Below are 15,037 nucleotides of genomic sequence, written 5' to 3'. Positions count from 1 at the left end.
AGAGAGAGAGACAGAGAGAGCGAAAGAGACAGAGAGAGAGAGAGAGAGAGAGAGAGAGAGAGAGAGAGAGAGAAAGACAGAGAGAGACAGAGAGAGAGGCAGAGAGAGAGGCAGAGAGAGAGAGAAAGAGAGAGAGATAGGCAGAGAGAGAGAGACAGAAAGAGACAGAGACAGAGAGAGACAGGCAGAGAGACAGAGAGAGAAAGAGAGACAGAGAGAGAGAAAGAGAGAGAGAGAGACAGAGAGAGAGGCAGAGAGAGAGGCAGAGAGAGAGAGACAGATAGAGAGGCAGAGAGAGAGAGAGAGAGAGAGAGAGAGAGCTCGAAACTCAAACTCAGAGGTCAACCCTGGATGTTGTTCCTTAGACACTGCCCATCATACATTTGGAGACAGGATGTCTCCTTGTCCTTGGACTTTATTGTTAGGCTAGGCCGGCTGGCCAGCGAGCCCCAGGGATCCCCCTGTCTCTACCTCCTCAGTACTAAGGATACAAGGAAGGGCTACGAAGCCTGAATTTTTCACCTGCGTTCTGGGGATTGAACTCAGTACCTTGTGCTCACATGGCGAGAACTTTAACAGCTGAGCTACCTCTCCAGTCTAAGAAAAGGAGTATTTTTTTAAGGAAGGGCATGGATAAGAGAATAAAGTGTTCCAGGCCCAAGGGTCTGGAACCTAGGGTCTGGTGACTGGTTTGGTGTCGTTGCCGGCAACACCCACCTGGACAGTGCCTCCTTTCTCAATCAGCAGACAGATCACATTACGAAGATAAGCAGGGAGAGCAGAAAGTGCATGGAACGCAATTATCACGTGTCCTGCTATTTCTTTGGCATGTCAGCAAACAGAAAAAATTTAAAACGTTTGTGGATCAGGACAGGTTTCTCCCAGGTACCTTTACTTATATTTCTGTGCTGAACCATGTAGCTTATACATAGGGCACACACGTCACCTGTTGGAGCTCACGTCACACGCTGGGACTCACATCAGGGCTGGGGTTGGACTCCTCAGCCGGGCTGGATGTGCGAATACTGATTCCTGATCTTGCTGGGGTGGAGGCTTCCCATTGCTTCCTTTGGCCCCTGCTGGCAACCAGTCTTTTCTGCTTCTCCTTTTCCTGGGCCTTCTCTTGGCATTTTGAAAGAGTGAGGCTTTGCCGTGAGAGACATCTACAAAGGAGGAAGGGTCTCAGCTCCTAGATGAGCATCGAACCCACTTCTGTCAAGTGCACTGGGCAGAGGGAGCCCGTTCCCTTACAGTGAGCCTTTCCCCACTTTCCTGATCCTCGCTGACAGCAGAATCTTGCACCAGCTAGACTGCAGGAAACCAACCTCCAGCAAACAGAAAACAAAACCACCCAATTGGCTATAAACTTGCAGAAGGGCCAACAGGATCCCATCCAGCTACAATTCTACACTGAACGGTGATTAGCTCACCTAGCTATTTGGCCTGTGAACTTCCAGGAATACGGATGTCCCTGTGAACTTCCAGGAATACGGATGTCCCTGCTTTCCTTTTGGAGACCATGTTCAGTCACTGGCCTCTGAAGGTTATTTAATTGTTTTTAAAATAATTTTTTTATTTTATGTATACAAGTTTTCATGCACACCAGAAGAGGGAATCAAATTCTATTACAGATAGTTGTGAGCCACCATGTTGCTGGGAATTGAACTTGGGACCTCTGGAAGAAAAGCCAGCTCTCTTAACCACTGAGCCATCTCTCTAGCCCAGTTATTTCAAATAAGGCACAGTCATGTTCTTGTTGGTAGTGGGTAATTCCACAGATTAGAGAGGCAGAATTCTTGGGTTTTCGGTCTCAAGGAGACTTAACTCTCTGTACCTCTGAGACTCAGTTTATTCATTATGAAGTGAGAAAAGTTGTAAAACAAGTGGCTTCAACGCTGCATCCTGATGACGGAAGAATTAAGTGAGCGACTATTTGTAATGAGCTTGGAATTCTACATAACACACATAATAACAGGCTAAGACAGGTCAAATTAATAAGCTATATATGTTTAACCTTCCAAGTGTGAGTGCTACCTGCCTGAGTTCTTCACGTGTGTGTGCATGTGTCTGTGTGTGGCCATGCATGTACATATGTGCACCTGCACATGATGCCAGAGTTCAGTGCTGGGTGTCTCGTTCATTGCTCCAATTTATTTCTTTTAATGTATTTGTGTTTGTGGGTATGTAAGTATGTATGTATGTATGTATGTATGTGTTCATGTGTGTATAGAAGTCAAAGAGTGACATTAGTTCTCTTCTCAGTTATTTTTCCACCTTATTCTTTTGAGACACAGCCTCTTCACTGAAACTAGAGCTCACCAATGTGGCTAGAACAGGCTGGCCAGTGAGGCCTATGGGTCTGTCTGTCTGTTTCACTTCCCTAATGCTGTCATTGCAGTTGGACACCGTAGCACCTTGCTTTTATGTGAGAGCTGGGGATCTGAACTCAAGACCTCAAGCTTGCACGGCAAGCATCTTACCTACTGAACCATCTCTCCGACCCATTGGCTCTGTTCTTTGCTTCTCTTGATTACCTCTGAAGTTTGAGGTTAAATTGCGTCATTTCAAATCCGCCTCCTCCACTGAATTAGAGGCCAAAGCAACTATTTTCCATAACACATAGTTTTCTGGCCTGTAAAGATGTAATTGTGTTTGCTTCTGGAGATAGCTGTGAGGAATGAGCTCTGTGAAGTCCTTGAAGTGTGACACGTGTTAAGTGCTCAATAGATTTTAGCTCTTGTCATCAAGCACAAAGAAAGGAGGTGTCATCTGCACATGCAATTTTATTATACAAGCTACAGTCTGGACTGCCTCAAAGGGGGATTCCTGTAGTCCAAGCTGGCCTCTGGCTCAATGGGAAGCCCAGAATGAACTTGAATTCCCGGTCCTCTGGCCTCCACCTCCAGAGTGCTGGGATTATAGACTTATACCACAACGCTTGGTGCAAACTCAAATCTGACCAGAGTCAATGCACTGAGCAGGTGAAACTAGCAAAGGGCTTTTGCTCATGACCACAAGTCCGGGCAGCTTGCTGAGGTGCCCAAGTGCTTAGATGGTCTGTGCCGGAGGCCTGGTGCTTCTTGCTAGAGGTGCGATGTTGGGCAAGCTGAAGTGTGCAAACCATAGTTAACTTCCTTCTTCTCTCTCTTTTCCTCTCCTCCTAACTTTGTAAAACTGATCTCCCTGAGCACCTACCTCTGACTATCCTCCACTCGGCATTGTGTGTGTGACACAGGCCTTGAGGACTCCACAGTTACTGACTGCAGAGGCACATAGTAGGGTGGGGTGGGGCGGGGTGGGGTGGGGTGGGGTGGGATGGGATGCTGAGCTGAGGCTGGCATCTCCTGTACATTCAGATGTCCTTAGATCACACCACAGTGGGACTTAGGCTTTATCAGAAAGAAGCTGGTGGGTTCTCAGGAGGAGGCGCCCGAGCAGGACAAGGGGCAAGATTGTTCAAGGTTACTCATTCTGCTTCTGTGCTGGAAAGTGAAGCAGGGCTATTTTTTTTCCCCTCTGTAAATTTCTGATACTATCAGCAGACTAGTCATCCAAGAAATTAAACTTCAGAAAGCAGGGGCTACCAAGTAGACTCAATTAAGATCTCTCCTCGATCTTGAAACCATCCGCAGCCCTTCGCAAAGCACATTTGACTGACAGGATTCTCTTGTCTTGGACAGCACATCCCTGACTGTGTTCCGTAGAGTGAAGCTGTTAAGAGCGTTCCATGCGCAGAAATGAAACTGTTGAATGCTCCTTTTCCGAAGATTACCTCTGAGGTCTTCATAAACTAATGCATACTGTATGCAGGGTCTCTCTCCTCCCCCTCCTCCCCCTCCCCCTCCCTCCGTCCCTCCCAGCTCTCTTATAATCTAGGCTGAGCTGCAACTGGCCATGTATACAAGGATGACCCTCTCCGACCTCCACCTTCCTGGTTCTGGGATTACAGAGGTTCACCACCACACTGGGTTCAGTCAGTGCTGGGGACTGAACCCAGACTTCATATATCCCAGACAAGCACTGCACTGACTGAGTTACATCAGCAGGGGTAGCCAGGATTTCTGAGAATCATTTAAGTATCTTATTCCAGTAATAGTGGCAGAATCTTGCAGTATTGCCCTTTCTCAGAAACAGATGTCTAAGAGGGCTCTCTATACTTCCTTGGTGACAGGGTGTGAAATACTGTTTCGGGGTGGCCCAAGTGCAGTCCCCAGGAGGAAATGTTGAGTGGGGAGCTGGTCTGGGTTCCTGCTGGGGCAGAAAGACGACTCACCCATGTGCAGAATAAACAGAGACCTCTTTGTGCAGCGGCTGCACACCCTGTCTGGTGTGGCTCGCTTTGACCGGGCTGGACACGATAGCTCAGGCAGACCCAGTTGGTTCTTGGGGACAGCATGTTTGCTTTGATGACTTTCATTTTCTGTTCCTCACAGGTCCCCTCATTACCCACAACAGTTGGAATGGATGCATCGGCTGAGAACACTTCTTTTTTCCAGGCAGTTCTATGACTGCCTCTTCTGAAATTGCAAAGTAAAGATGACGGGAGTTAGGAAAGACTGAGTAACAGTAAATAAAATAATGTAATTCATGACTGTTTCTGTTTCTAATCATCTCTGAGAGCTTGTGAAAGGTCTCAACCATTTTTTTTTAAGTTCGAGGTGGTTTCTGTGCAATGGGAGTAATAATAGCTGTTTTACAGCTTGTCCAGGGGTCAAAGCTATGCTAGCAAAGTCCCTCAACAGGGTCGACATATTTCGTGTATCTGATTAGTACCAACTACACTTGTTACATATAGTTTCATAGTTGTGTGTATGCGGGGTAAAGGAAGAGGGGAGGGAGAAAAGGAGGGGCAGAGAGTATATGTTACACACAGCACATACAAGGAATTGTTTTCTTAAGGAAACAAAAGACCGAAGAAAAATCCATGTATTTCCTATAAATAACTTATTTTACTTGAAGAGATAACTTATCTGCCAGATGTGGTAACACATTCCATTAATCTTAGCTCTCAGGAGGCAGAGGCACATGGTCTTCAGAGTGAATCCTAGCATAGCCAGGGCTACACAGAGAAACCCTGTCTCGGGAAAAATAAATAAATAAACAAATAAAAAGACATAACTTATCAATGGAATTCTGGGCAAAGTCCTCAAAGACTTTACAGGTTCTGTGTTCATTAGTGATCTGGTTTCTATGCCAGTCTCTGGAGAACTTAATCCCATAATTGCACTTTGTATCAGATGAACCTGGCATACTAAATGGTGGCAATAGGGCAGTGAATGGGACTTTGATCTTGAAGAAAGAGGCCTAAGAAGCTTTAATACTAAAGAAAGTGGACCAGATTGCCTTCAGGGAGAATATATGAGTGTGTGTATGTGTGTGTGTGTGTGTGTGTGTGTGTGTGTGTGTGTGTGNTGTGTGTGTGTGTGTGTGTGTGTGTGTGTGGTGTGTGTGTGTGTGTGTGTGTGTGTGGTGTGTGTGGTGTGTGTGTAGTGTGTGTGTGTGTGTGTGTGTGTGTGGTGTGTATGCGTGTGTGGTGTGTGTGTGCATGAAAGTACATGCATGTGTGTGTAAAGGCCTGAAGTTCAAGCTGAGTATCCTCTTTAATCTCTATTTTGAGGCCAGGCCTCTTGATGAACCTGGGGCTCCCTGATTACTGCTTGTGTAGATGGCCTTGCTGTTGTGGAGGTCATTTGGTTTTGCCTCCACAGGACTGGTGATACAGAGGGGCCGATGCACACACTTGGCTCTTAGGTGGGTTCAGGGGGTCCACGGCAGGTGCCTTATCCACTGACCCATCTCACCAATCTCCTTAAGGGAGTTTTGATCAGGCTTCTGACTCACTTAGAGGAAATCTTCTGGCCAAAATTCTACCTCAGGACCCACAGAACTCCTTTCTCTCTTCTCTCTTTGCTATCTTCCTCCTTTATGTCCCTATTCCCTCCAGAACAGGGATGGGCAAACATGAATGTTCTCTGGTTTGGTCCATCTGCTTTTGTCTGTAACTGATCATTATCATATGTCTTATTCATGTTATGGTTACATGGGTTTTGAAAGTGGGGAAGATATGAATGCCTTGATTTACTTTGATGATGACTGTTTTATGAGACAAAGACTTGTTATGTATCCCTGGCTAGCCTGGAACTCAGATGTAGACCAGAGTGGCCTCATCGATACAGAGATCTACCTGCCTCTGCCTCTCAAGTACTGGGATGAAAGGAATACACTACCACACTCACTGTATATATGCCTGGCTGACTTACTGAAGTCTCCTTAAACTTCTTTATTATTTAGAAGCACAACATTTGACAGCAATTGTGAAGAAAAGCTAGAATAAACAGATGTTGGACTAGACCATGAAGGAATTGCAATTATTTACCAAGGGAAACAAGCACGGACAATAAACTCAAAAGTTTTCTTATTTGGGGCCAGGGATGTAGCTCAGATGGCAGATTGCTTGACTAGCAGGTTCAAAGTTTGGTGGTCCCTGGCTTGCCTAAAACTGAAAAATATCTGTAATGCCAGGGCTTAGGAGGTAAAGGCAGGAAGATGAGGAGTCAGGGCCATCCTTGGCTACATAATGAGCCAGAGACTCAGGGCCATCCTTGGCTACATAATGAGCTGGAGACTCTTGTCTCTAAATTCTCTTCTTACTTTGAATGCCATATCTAAGATTTACCTTTGTCCTTAAAAATATAATGCTATGTGTCAAGAGCCATTGCAAACACTTCCCATATGTCCAGTAAGTTTCACTGGGGGCATCACTAAAACAGAAAAGATAGCTATTAGTTACAACTGAGGCCCCAGTGGAGTTAGAATGTTATAATTCTTGCTGGGAAGATGGGATGTGGCGGTTAGAGGGGGAGAGGGAGTCCACAGGAAGCGACAAGGTCAAGGCTGACCATGAGAGTTAACAGTGGCTGTAGAGGAGAGGGCAAGGTCATTGGGAAACAAGGATCCGGTCTGCCATGGTTCATAAAGATCCTTTCTGTGGATATGAAAATTATCAAGAAGTGTGACACAAGCCATTGCTAGGAGAGTGACCATAAGCTAGAAGTGAAGGACTGGAGGAAAGATGGGGATGACCCTGGAGTCAACAGTGACCACAGAGAGAAGAGACCATGAACAGAATGACCTGATGATGTTGTGCCCAACCCGAGGGAGAGATTGTGGTCTGGCAGGAACGAGAATAACAAGGAAAACAAACATTCTGACTCCCAGCCCAGCAGTTCGAGGAACACTGGAGAGCAACCAACACTGTTCGGAGGATTTGCGGGGAAACAAGGAACAGCCTGCATTCCAATCAGGACTGCCATTCTCCAGGAGTTCCAAGACCTGAGGTCATCCCCAGGACCCTGCCAGGGCTCCATGAGATACCACCACTTTCATAGAAATCCTTTGATACTGTTTACCTTCTTTACTTCTTTACGTTTTTATAAGTGTGGTGATATTCTGGAGGCAATGTATATGTGTCAACGCAAAAGGCTGAATGGGAAGCTGGGTAGTGGTGAAGCATGCTTTTAATTCCAGCACTCAGGAGGCAGAGGCAGGTGGATATCTGAGCTGGAGGCCCACTTGGCCTACCGAGTGAGTTCCAGGACAGCTAAGACTAGACCGAATGCAAAAATAGCACAATCCTACTGTCCTCCATTAAACTGGATAGAAAAGGGTCTCACAGAGATGCCACAGTTTCTCCCTTCCCAGTATGTTATCATTCTGAACAATCTTAGCTTTCATAAAATACATGGTGATTGGATTATATTAAACTTTTCATTTTAACTTGTAATTTTGCATATCGGAAGTATGGACAGATGCTGGACAAATAAAGCTCTTTAGAATCCTGAATCACCTTTTTTTTTTTAAAAAAAATGACTAAAAGTGTCTTGAGATCAAAATATTAAATGCTCCTAAGTTGGGGCATAAAGGCTCATAAGAAGCTGGAGTTTCTAGAATTTTGCTGGTGATGAACAATTGGATCCAGAGAATGGGGCAGAAGGCTCTTGAGAAAATGATGGGGCTGGGAGAAGGGAGAGAACCAATAAGTTGGTGGTATCATTCAAGATACCCTGGTGTGGCCTTATTGCTTGTGCAATAAGGGAGAAAGGCCATAAGGAGTAGAGTGACCAAGAGTGGCAAGGGTTGCCAGGAGACAAAGAATGCATCACGCAGTCGAACAGGTTTTGCTGGGGGCTGGTGGATCAACCAGGAGAGAGAGGTCAATCAAAATGATCAAACCATGTGTGGACTCAAGTTTCTGTTTTTGATGTGGTTTGTTTGTTTGTTTGTTTGTGTAGTATACACAAGAGTGTACACTCTTGTACTATACACAAGAGTGTATAGTACAGGCTGGCTGGAAACTTAAAATCCTGCTAAAGCTGTTTTGCATGTCCTGGGCTTAAGAGCATGTACCACCACACCTCATACTTAAATTTTTTAAATTGTATTTATTTGTTCTCTCTCTCTCTCTCTCTCTCTCTCTCTCTCTCTCTCTCTCTCTCTCTCTGTGTGTGTGTGTGTCTCTGTCTTTCTGACTCTATCGCTATGTGTGTGTGTCTGTCTGTCTGACTGACTCGTGTGTGTGTGTGTGTGTGTGTGTGTGTGTGTGTGTGCGCGCGCGCATGCATGTGTGTGAAGGATCGTTCTCAGGTATTGTTCTTTGCTTACACTATGTGGGTCCCAGGGATCCAACTCAGGTCATCAGGCTCAGAAGCAAAGAAGGGCCTTAAACCACTGAGCCACCTCACCAGCTCCACAAACAGAATTTCAGTTTTAATTCTTTAAGACTATAATTAAAAATTAAAAATTAAAAAGTGTGTGTATGTGTGTGGGGTGGGGGTTATTCATCTGTACACATTACTTGTGTGTGTGAATGAAGGCATCCGCAGGCTATGGCACACACGTGGAGGTCAGATGGCGACCTTGGATGTCAGTCTCACCTTCTACCTTGTTTGAGACCAAGGCGCCTCCTCTTTCACTGATGAGTTCAATCAGGGTAGCCGGTCTGGGAGCTGGGGATTCTTTATCTTTCATCTGCACACAAGAGTACTGCAATTACAGATGCTTCTGCTTGGCCTCCAGCTTTTATGTAGTGTTTGCGGATTCAGACAGGGGCAAATATTTTAATCCACTGAGCCATCTTCTCGTCCTCTAGCCCACATGAATCTATTATTATTATTACTACTACTATTATTATTAAAGATGTGCTTATTTTATTTTGTGTGTTCAATTATTGTCCCTGCATGTATGTTTGTGCACAATACTCATGCCTGGTGTCTACAGAGGTCAGAAGGTGTTGGTCACATAGTACTTGAGTTCCTGATCGTTGTGCGCCATCATGTGAATGGTGGAAATTGAACCTGGGTCCCCAGCAAGAATAAGTGCTGAGCCTGGTTGTCATAGCTTTTCCTGTGGTCACGTCTAACGGACATTTCCAGCCCCTTGAACCACCCACCGTTCCATTGGAGTCAGACTGTGGTTGTTCTTAACAAAGGTGCCTTTAAAATGCCTTTAAAATGCCTTCTGTGATGGTTGAGGAAGATTTGGTTTGAATGAGCTTTAGTATTTATTTGGAATGTTCCCCGTTGGCCAATCTTAATGGGTAACTGAGTGCTGACCTGTATTGTAACCCACTATTTCCACTGAAAAACAAAACACTGCCTGTGAAGACTTGCCTTCTCATAGACCCAGCACGGTCCTGCATCACTAATGCTGTCATAGACCCTAGGCCATCAGTGTTCCATTCCTAAGCATCCTCATTGATTTCTTCCTCGGTTTACCTTAGCCACACTCTAGGGGACCCTGCTGATTGCCTCTGTTCTTTTTCTAGTTCATCTTGCCATCTGGTGAGATCTTTATCTCACCCTTACTTGCTCAATCTTATCTCTAGCTGGATGAGAATTTCCTTTAAAAAAAAAATTGCTTGGTATGGTAGCACATGCCTTTAATTCCAGCACTCAGGAGACTCAGGCAGGGGGATTTCAATGAGTTTGAGGTCAACCTGGTTTGTATATCAAGTTCCAGGATAACCAGGGCTACATCAACCTTGTTTTTAATAAATAAGATTGATAATTTTGATTTTATGTATGTGAATATTGCCCCCCCCACACACACACACACGCTTGTTAGTGACTGGTGTGCCAGGAATGTCAAAAGAGGGCATCAGATTCCCTGGAACTGGAATCACAGATATGCGTGTGTGCTAAAAGGGTGCTGGGAACTGAACCCAGATCCTCTATAAGAGCAGCAGTGTTCTTCACAGTCAAGCCATTTATTTGGGGTTTCTATTGCTGAGAAAGACACCGTGACCATGGCAACTTTTTTTTTAAAAAAAGATTTATTTATTTATTATATGTAAGTACACTGTAGCTGTCTTCAGACACTCCAGAAGAGGGAGTCAGATCTTGTTACGGATGGTTGTGAGCCATCATGTGGTTGCTGAGATTTGAACTCCGGACCTTCAGAAGAGCAGTCGGGTGCTCTTACCCACTGAGCCATCTCACCAGCCCCATGGCAACTCTTATAAAGGAAAGCATTTAATTGGGGCTGGTTTACAGTTTCAGAGGTCCACTCTCATTATAACAGGAAGCAAGGCAGCTTCTAGGCAGACATGGTGCTAGGGAAGGAGCTGAGCGTTCTGCATCTTGGTCCACGTGCAGCTTAAAAAGACTGAATTCCACTTACTCCAGCAAGGCCACACCTCCTAGTCGTGCCACCCCCTATGAACCTACGGAAGCCTTTTTTGTTTTTCAAACTATCACAAGCCATGTCTCCAGCCCCAGTGAGATCTTTCTAATGCAGAATGAGTGAACATGTGTGTTGTGTTTCTTCAGGAAAAGTGTTGTTATATTAACACATGGGCAGATGTTGCCTTGTTGTGGAGCTCTACCTGTGTCAGTCAGCTTTGCGTCACTATAGCATACACCTAAGATGATCAGTTTATGATGATGGGGTGGCTTTGACACCTGGTTTGGTTGGTTAGCCTGGTTGTGTGAACAGAGAAAGAAACGACTGGAGTTCCCTTCAAGGGCACATTCTCTATGACCCATTATCCTCTACCTCACCCATTTTCTTGATAGCACCACACTGAGAACCAAGATTTTACCAACTGTTCCTTTATAGGACACTCAGGGCCCAAACTACAGTGCTACTGGTCATAAAACCGTTCCATGACTTCAAGTAGTGACTGGTGACCACCAGGTCCTAGGTGATGTGACCTTGATCTTGTTCCAGAAGTCACTCTCCCTCTTCTTCACATGTTTGTTATGTTTCAAACATGTGGGTGTTCTTCTATGTTCCTTGACTTCCCCAACTCTTTCCTGACTCGGGGCATCTATGTTCCCAGGAGTGCATCTCATCATTGAGTCTCTCTCCAGTTATCTTCTCTGAGAGATCATCTGTAGTAAATGAAGCACTTCTTTCTTGCCTTGTCACTAGTGCCCTGTTCTCCTTTCACAAAGCTCACCAGTATTGAGACTCGTCACGGTCTGAATGGGTAGTATCTCCCACGGTTTAATGCATTTGCACATTTGATCCCCCAACTTGTGGTCCTATCTTGGGAAATTGCAGAACCTCTGAGGAGGGAAACATGCCCGGTGAAAGTGGCTTCCTGTCGGGGAGACTTTGAGGATTCAGCCCAGCCTTGTGGAGCTCTCTGCCTTCTGGCCAACCAATGTGTGAGAAGTCTCTGCTACTCCAGCCGCCCTGCCTCAACCCCCACCCCTCATGAAGGACTGATATCCCTGAAACCTTAAGCCAAAATAAATCCTTCCTCCCTCCAGTTGTTTTGGTCAGGTTTCTATCGCAGCAAGGAGAAAAGTTAACTAATAGCAAAGTGATGCCCTTCTTGTATGTTTGTCTCCTGCTCCTGGAGGGTAGGGGCCATGCAAAGTGATGCCCTTCTTATATGTTTGTCTCCTGCTCCTGGAGGGTAGGGGCCATGCAAAGTGATGCCCTTCTTGTATGTTTGTCTCCTGCTCCTGGAGGGTAGGGGCCATGCAAAGTGATGCCCTTCTTGTATGTTTGTCTCCTGCTCCTGGAGGGTAGGGGCCATGCCTTTTTGTTCATACATGCACCTCTAGTACTTAATACAAATCAATGACCGGACAATGTGTTGGCCAACCAATAGTGTTGGGACTGTGCAAAGGAATAATTGAAATCTTTAACCATGGGACTAATCCTGTTGGATCTCCAACCTGCTTCCCATCTGTAATATCTACTTTTCAAAATATTCTCAGATTTAATTAATTTCCAGGTGCTTTAGATGGGAACAGGGAATCTCCTCAATACCAAAAGAAAAAAAAAAGGAAGTTAAGAACCAATGAAGAAGTTCTCTGTTGCTATTAAGAAAAGGGTAGAAGGGAATTTTTGCTGTTTGTTTGTATCATCTAAACCTTCCCTGCTCCTCCCCCGAACCCGCTTCAAGGTACTGCATTTTCTGTTGGCCGCCGGCGGGATGGAGAAGAGCCTGAGTGCTAACCCTTCCCTCTGTACCAAAGGTCGCCGGTTTTATACCTTGCAATCAAGTCAGATGCGCATTACTTAAATGGTACTGCTTTTATGGCCAGAGAGTGCTAAGGATGTCTACATGCTTACACGAGTTCTATAGCCAGGCTGGTACTTATCATGAATAACCACATTAACTTCTTTTATGACTGGAGCTTTGAGGCCTGAAAATGGTGTTCCAGTGTGCACACGGCTCAGAGACCTACCTGTGTTCTCATAACCTCTGTGCCAAAGGATCTGGGATTTTGAGAGTCTCCTTCCTCTATATAAAAAGGGAATGGAGGGAGGCTGGGGAGTTTAGTCCATAAAGTACTTGTCTGAGGGATCAGAGTGCATGTAGAAAGCTGGATTTGGGCAGTCTGTGCCTGAAATGTTAGCACTGTGATACGAGAGACTGGAAGATTCATCCCTAAAGCTCACTGCCAGCCACCTCAGCTGAAGGGCTGAGCTGAAGTGTTCAGTGAGGGGGGTTTGAATGATAATGGGCCCCATAGGCGCATAGGGAATGGCACTTTTAAGAGGTGTGGCCTTGCTGGAAGAAGTGTATATGTGATGGTTTGTATATGCTTGGCCCAGGGAGTGACACTATTATCAGGTGTGTCACTGTGCCTATGGGCTATAAGACCCTCAACCCTGCCTGGAAGCGAGTCTTCCACTAGCAGCCTTCAAATGGAGATGTAGAACTCTCAGCTCTGCCTGCCCCATATCTGCTTAGTTGCTGCCATGCCCTACCTTGATAATCATGGACTCAACCTCTGAACCTGTAAGCCAGCCCTAGTTAAATGTTGTCCTTTATAAGACTTGCCTTGGTCATGGAGTCTGTTCACAACAGTAAAACCCTAAGACAGTAGCAGCCTTTATCTTAGTAGTGCTCAAATGATGTTACTCCAAGTAAATTGTCTGAAAACAGTGGGCTCTCTTGCTGAGGAAAAATATTTGAAGCCCATGATACTCTGTTGCATAATATCTGTGTGCTCAGAGCTTTGGTCCCTCCTAGCACAGGCAGGCACCCCTTTCAAGCTACAGTGAGGGGTGGGGTAGGGGTAAGGGTAGGGGTGGGTTGGAGGATTGGTGAAGCAGGCCAGGAACCAGAGAAGCAGGGAGTGACTGGGACTGTGGCAAACTGCAAACTGTGTGTCTTCACCAAACAGGGAGGAAAGCATTGTAGAGCTGGTTGGTCATGTGGTCCTGCAGGCCCACAGTAAGGCTCATAGCACTGCTCCAAGGTCCTTCACAGCAGGTTGAGACTCTCTGTTTTCAACATGAAGTTTTCTGATTCGAGAACATGGAACAGCATGAAGTTCAAATAATTTGCATCTGGCTCGTCCAGCTGCAGACACACGCTTTTATCTTTTCTTCCTCATCCTCCCTTCCGCCTCCTGCTTCCTCTCTTTCTATTTCTTTCTCTGCTTCTAGTCCTGAAAATGGAACATGATTTACTCAATGCATTTTGGGACAGAGTGTGCCAAAGGACAAATCTATGACTCGACTTGGCAAGTCAGGTTCCCACTCTTAGTCATAAAGGGCTGCCTAAGAGTCACCCTTTTGGCTGAAGCCTGGTTTGGGCCAAGTTCCATTTCAAAGACTGGACATGGCAGGCTCTATAGCGACATGCCTAATAGAGAGGTAGCAAGCATTTTCTCCCCAGTGAGGGAATGTTTAAGTGGCGTGATCTGCATTGAATGCTCCCAAACAGGGCACTGTTTCTTGGTAAGAAGAGACAGTGCTCACTGGACAGCTTTGCTTGTTTGTTTGGTTTGGTTTTTCGAGACAGGGTTTCTCTGTATAGTCCTGGTTGTCCTGGAACTCACTCTGTAGACCAGGCTGGCCTCGAACTCAGAAGTCTGCCTGCCTCTGCCTCCCAAGTGCTAAGATTAAAGGCATGCACCACCACTGCTCTGCTGTTTGTTTGTTTTTAATTTGCAAAGTGACAAGCCTGGGCAACTGGCACTTGAGAAGTCCTGACTTACACCAAAACATGCTTCTGGTTTGAAGAAGATTCTGTTTACAACACTAAAGTGCCTGTGGTGGTGATAAGCTGTAAACCCAGAACTCAGGAGGTAGAGGGGTGGGGAATCTGGAGTGCAAGTCCTCCTGGACTAAGGGTGTGGGATGCCAGCCTTTACTTTTAGAGCCTTATCTCAACAAGCAAGCAAGCAAGCAAGCAAGCAAGCAAGCAAGCAAGCAAGCAAGCAAGCAAGCAAGCAAGCAAAATTAAATCAGTAAAACTTGAAGTTAAAGCCTCTTTAAAGTTTGCTTCCGATGTTTGGATACTTTTCACCAAGACTACTCTCCAGGGAAGTACTTTTTCCACGGGGAAGAACGGCTCCTTCCATCCTTGGTTGAGTAATTAATTTCTCCCTTCTTGCACAGTGCCCCACTCATCATAGGCAGTCAGCGTGGAATGAATTTAGTCATGGAATTTATTCCTAAAGTCTATACCATGGACATACTATGTGCCTGGCGTTGGTCTAGTAACTTGGACAATATCAATCATTGCACAAAGGGAATGAATGGCTTTTTAGATGGCTCTGTGTGT

Source organism: Mus pahari, chromosome 3, assembly GCF_900095145.1.
Source record: "Mus pahari chromosome 3, PAHARI_EIJ_v1.1, whole genome shotgun sequence".
NCBI lineage: Eukaryota > Metazoa > Chordata > Mammalia > Rodentia > Muridae > Mus > Mus pahari.
Note: the sequence above shows the minus strand (reverse complement) of the source record.